We start from the raw sequence: 6,435 nt of genomic DNA, 5'->3' as shown, positions 1-6,435 counted from the left end.
ACTGCTTGATGCCCTGACTAGGTAAGCATGGCTCGGAGGTTTCTTCTTCTGACAGAAGAGTAACCACTTTCAGATAGTTTTCTACGCTGTCTGGGAGCTCTCTCGTGCCAAAGATGCCCCACGATCACTTCTGTTGCTTGGGTATGTTGCATTGTTCATTTGGATGAGCTGCGTTGTCGCCTTTCCCCTTCTGGCCTTAGGTTAGGTGATGGAATGGGTCCACATGCCTTTTGAAATCGTTTCAACTGATAAACATGATTGTTTTCCGTTTCATACAGAAAACGCTATAACACTGTAAAAATCCGGCCCATCTCTTTATTTCGGACTTCAAAAGTCCTTAAACATGGCTTATTTCTCTATTGGGTCCGTCCTTAGGGTCGCTATCGCATGTCGCAGAGGGCTTGTTCCTGTGTTCCCTTTGTATTTTGAAACTACATAAAAAACACTGAAAACTATGAAAAATAAGCTTTGGCGGACCTAAAATTCTATACATTTCATTCCCGAACCCTTTCGGGTCTAGGACCTATCGCATCGGCGCTGCCCAAGGCTCCCTTTGTATTTCGTTAAATAACGAAATACACGAAAAATGCATTGAAAATGGCACTTTGGCAGACCTCAAATATTATAAAATTATATTTATAATGCCATTGGGTCCGCTAATCAGGTCGCACACATATATATGTAAAGGCCCTGCCCTTTGGTGCTGTTCCGCTGTGATACAACGATGCGATCTGATCGCAATCGCATATGGCTCGTGCCCTGGGACCATGGTTAGTGCTCTTTGTTTTTCCCGATAGCGATCTTGCGACACGATGTGGGCTATTGATCTGCGTTGCTTGATCGATGGTCCACATTGCATCGCTAATCGCAATCACCAGTCCCACTTGGTCTGCTTTGATACCTGCTGATTTCCTCCTTCGATAGTGACCCGTCGATCCGATCATCGGAGATCGCTGATCGGGGGTGTCTTCCACTACAACTTAAGTCCTTTGTGTTAGCCAATTTGCGATTCGCCGCATAGATTTGGGCCGTTGATCAGCCAGATCTAATGGTTGTTGTGAATTGCACTATCTATGCTTGCGATACATGGTTTTTTATGATTTTCTATGGTTTTTTCCTCCCGATAGTGCTTTTCTGCCACTCCAAGGGTTCTTCTAGTGTGTTGGCTTTGGTCTTTGGCATGATTTTCCTGGTCTTTGAGGACTTAAAGAGCATTTTTGGACCCATTTGGAGATTGGAGAGTAATATTTGGAAGTCTGGCTTATGGCCAAAGCGAAGAAAGAGGAGATGTGGCCTTCAGAGCTGAAACATGGGACATTTCTGCTAAAAATAGTAGCGCTACACCTCAGGGGCTAACACTGGCTGCTTCTGGGGATGAAAGCCTCCTTGTGAGGTTTCAAGAATCATAGAACAATGCCTTACCTATAAAAACAAAATCAAATCTTCCTCCTAGTGTTCCATAGGGCACGGAGTCTATTTTGCAATGAAAAAAAAAAACATATTTACAATGCCAAGGCTTTAAAGCCTTAAATGAAATATAGTTTCAAGAACCGCCCATTGACTGGGCTACCAAAAACACCTCCTCCTTCCAGACTGTGCAGAATAAAGGTATTGTTCTACTGAATTTGAGCGATGACAAAGGGACCCGTCCATAAGGAGTCAAACTTACCATGATTACCTTTCTTTTCCTTAAATGCATCCCATTTGAGAACCTAATCACCAACTTGGAAATTGTCCCCTTTTACTTTCCTGTCAAAGGTTTCTTTGATTTTCTTCTGATGAGCTTTTGACTTCTCAACCAGCTGCTCTCTGATCTATTGTAGTTCAACCAGGTTATTCATCCTCCTTACCATGTCATTCTCTTCATCTTATTCTTCTTGCAATAATTTGGCCACAGGGAGCATCAGCTGGATAGGGAAAACAACATCAGCACCATAAACTAGCTTAAATGGAGAATTTCCTATGGACTTTTTAATGGCAACTCTGACAGCCCATAGTGCAAACTTCAACTTGGAATCGCAGCTCTTTTTGTTGTCCTGTTACAGTTTTTTGATTACCCTTATCAGACTCTTGTTAGATGATTATGCAAAGCCATTGCCTTGAGGATAATAGAAGGTAGAATTCACAAATCGAATTCCCATGGATTCAGTCATGTCCACCAATTATTTTGCCTTGAAAGCTGCTGCATTATCAGTGACTAGTTTGGTTGTACAACCAAATCTAGTGAAAATATTCTCATTCAAGAATTTTATGACAACTTGATGATTGGCATTCTTAGTGGGTATAGCCTCAATCCACTTGGTGAAATAATCATTGGCTACCAAGATCAATTTGTGTTGGCCACTGGAATGTGGGTTGATCTCAGCTATAAAGTCCAAGCCCCACTGATGGAAGGGACCATTGACATGTACTGGCTTCGAGGGCAGAGATTTTAGCTGTTGTCTTCCTGCAAACCTTTGACATTTGTCATAAGATTTCACAAAAGAAAACACATCAGAGAACAAAGTAGGCCAATCATACCCAGCTCTTAGGATTTTGTGGGCTGTGGTTTTCCAATAATGATGCCCTCCACAGATGCTAGCATGGAACTGGTGCATGACTTCCCCAGATTGTCCTTTATCTAGACATCTCAAGAGGATTCCTTATGGGTCTTTCCAATAAAGAAGATTTTTATTAATGCAGAATTTGGCTGATCTGAGTTTAAAGGCCCTGGCTTGACTTGAGCTAAGCCCTGGAGGGACTTCTAGCTTCTGCAAAAAATGAGCTATGCTGGAATACCATTCACAGGTGGCTAGATTTTCAGCCAAAGACTGATTCCGCTTTTTCTCTTCTGTTGTTTCCTCTGTCTGCTCATCATCTGAATTTGGACTTATGCAATTTATGTCTAACAAGCTGCAATTTTCTTGAGCCATAAGTTTAGCCAAGCCCTAGCCTTTGACAAGCTTAGTGGGCTTCACCTCTATGTTAAACTTTCTGAATTTTTCAATCCATTTAGCTCTCTTTCCATCAATATCTGGCTGAAGGTACATATGCAAACACTTTGGAATGCATAATATAGATTCTAAATGCCTTTAAAGATTTTATGAGAGCATAAGCTTGTTTTTCAATAAGGTCATACCTTAGTTCATTATCCCTTAGAGTTTTGTTGAAAAAGGCCACGGGGTGCTCTATGCCTTCATCATTTTTCTGCAACATAACTGCTACAAGTGTATCATAAGAGGCAAAAGAGAAGATACAAAACTCCTTAGTGTAATCTGGGCTGATTATAGTCAGAGCTTCCATGATATCTTGCTTGATGGCTTCAAAAGAGCTTCTTGAAGCGTCTGTCCATTTTATTTCTGATCCTTTCTTCAGCATGGAAGTGATGTGCTTCACTAGCTCTGCAAAGTTTCGAATGAACCTCCTTACAAAGTTAATCTTACCCAGGAAGGATTGAATGTCCTTTTTTGACCTTGGGATGGACAATGTCTAAATTGCTTGAACTCTTGCTGGATCAATCTTTACTCCTTCAGCAGAAACAATATGCCCCAGAAGTTTTCCTTTTTCTAGAGAAAACTGTGACTTCTTTGGGTTCACTGAAATTCCAAACTATCAACACTTTATGAAGACCTTCTTCAAACGCTGCAAATGGTCCTTGTGGCTGCTGGAGAAGACTATTATGTCATCAAGGTAAATAAGGACAAACTTGTCCTTTTAACCCACAAAGGCTATGTCCATGGCCCTCTGAAAAGTAGCCCCAACATTCATCAGTCCAAGAGGCATCTTAGACTACATGAAGGTGCCCCAAGGAGTAGTGAAGGTGGTATTTTCCTGATCTTCTGGATGTACAACAATCTGATTGTAACCTAAAAATCCATCTAAGAAAGACATGACTCTAGCCCCTGAAACTCTTTGCAGCAAGTGTTCCATCTTAGGTAAGGGGTAGTTATCTTTTTTAGGGCACTTTTTCAGATTTCTGAAGTCAACACAACGCCTAATTTCTCCATTTTTCTTTCTTACTACCACAGGGTTAGCTATCCACTTTGAATACCTTAGGGGAACTATGATTTTGGCATCTAACAGCTTCTTGATTTCTTTCTCAATCAAAGGCAATAAGAGAGGGATGATAGGTCTTAATTTCTGCTTAAAAGGGATGGTGTTCTTTTCCAGTGGACTCTTATGTTGAATGATGTTTGTGTCATAGGTTTTAAGATCACTGTATTCCCAGGCAAAAATATCAGCGAATTTCTTCATGAGGGTGTAATACTTGGAATTCTGGGCAAAAGACAAATGGGTGGACAGATTTATGTATTTCGGATGGGCTGGGCTCCCTATATTATGTTTACAAATAGCAAACTCATTCTCTTTTTTTGGCAGGCTTATAAGGCACATCATTATGATCAAAGAGCTTCTCTAGAAGCACCAATCCCTTGGGTATATGCTTACTAGGCAGATGGATAATGCTTCCTTGGCCAATCTCATCCTTTAGCTTGGACTCGCTGCATTCTTCCATGTTTTCATTTTCTTGGTCGATGTGCATTCCAAAAAATTCCTCAACAACTTGTAGAAACCTATTAATTTCATCATCATCTTCAAAAAAAATTCAGTATTTGACATTGTCAGGCAGAGACAGTCTATATTTCACCTTAATTTCATACGTCAATTTAGGAGGCAAAGGAGGAATGAACGTGCTAGCAGACACTGTTGGAAATAATACTGAGAGGGGGGGGGTGAATCAGTATTATCATATTAATAAAACTTTTTCATTTCCATAATCAGATTCATATATGCTACTTCCACAACTTCTTATGATTAAGTTAATCAATCTTCAATGAGTGCATTAGAACATTATCAACCATATTATCAGTTAACAGATGCAGTAACATAAAGTAGATCATCACACATAAGGCACACACATGAACACAATGATGTAAGGTGGAAACCCAATGCGGGAGAAAAACCACCTGTTGCAAGTCATCTCAATCTTCTTCTTACTAAGAAAATTCTTTTACAATATTTGTACTGGTGCAGCCTTATACCAGTACGGGAGCTACAACCCCTTTTGCTCTTGTACTAGCCGATCCATTTACTAGTACGCAGGCTACTACCTGCTACAATGCTCCAAAGATTTCCTTTAGCTCTTGTACTAGCTCAGATACTAGTACGTAGGCGCCGGCCTACAATCTTCTCTCCTTCAAGTACCACGTTTCATTAATTTTCATACTGGATACACTGAAGCACAACTCATAAACTGAAAGGCCACATTTCATCCAATTTTCATACTGGACCCAACAACAACATTGAAGCTCAAACAACCTTCTGAAACACCCAATCAACTGAAGTAACCAGATCAACAATAATAGGACCAAACCCAGAGCACAACAATGATAAACAAAGATTTTAAGAGAAAGAAGCACCCTGCTCAACTGCTAGCCTGAGTCCGGACTCACCCTGCTCAACTGCTAGCCTGAGTCCCGGACTCACCCTACTCAACTGCTGGCCTGAGTCCCTGGACGCATCCTGCTCAACTGCTGGCCTGCGTCCCTCGCACTGAGTCTACTGAACTGCCAGCGTCCCGGCGCACCTGAACCCTTCTGCGCCTGCGTCCGGCGCACCTGAAACTCTTCGCTCCTGCGTCCCGGACGCACCTGAACCCTTACTGCACCTGCGTCCCTCCGGGCATAGATGATTTCAAGACTTCAGAAGTAACCCAGACAATCAGATCCACAGATCTGAACATGCGCCGAAGAGATCTCGGTCCATCAGTAGATTCGCCTTGTTTAGATCTAGACCAGATCTAACCCTCATAAGATATTCAACCCAAGACTTCCAAAATCCAAATGATCTCCTTTGCTTTATATAGGCAAGCTCCTCCTCAAATCATGGAACAATACCACGAGCCGACACCATAGAAACACAAAACCGTCGGCTAGATACCACACAAGAAACCCCCACGAGCTTTTCTCTGCCTTGAAATGTGTGCACTGGGTGGACGCACCTCCTGAACGGCTGGGCTGCGTCCCTGGACGCGGTTGCTGCTTGGTTTACCTGCGGGTATGCACTTTCTGTAAGGTGTACCTGCGTACCCCTTATTTTCTTCAATATTTGAACCTCTGCTTACTAAGAACTTGCCATTTGATTCCTTTGAGCTATCTTGTATTATGTCACATTTGATATCTCTTCTGTAGATTCATCTGAATGTATATAAGTTAGATGATCTTCTATGAGAGGGTTGCCATCAAGTACAACACATGCATCATAATGCCAACAATCTCCCCCTTTGGACTTGATGGCAACAACACCAAATCACTCTCCCCCTTTGACATCAAGGGCAAAGGGGTATGCTCCCCCTAAGGACATGCTCCCTTTGACTATAAACCAGATCTGCTGAAGTCTCTGAAAGATCTCCCCCTTTGTATATGTCATGGTGCTCCAATCTGATTATGGTCTTTCTGA

The sequence above is a fragment of the Pinus tabuliformis genome, chromosome 4_1 (assembly GCF_031772625.1).
Source record: "Pinus tabuliformis cultivar Carrire ecotype Pingquan chromosome 4_1, CPIR1, whole genome shotgun sequence".
Lineage (NCBI taxonomy): Eukaryota > Viridiplantae > Streptophyta > Pinopsida > Pinales > Pinaceae > Pinus > Pinus tabuliformis.
This window is presented reverse-complemented; position numbering follows the sequence as displayed.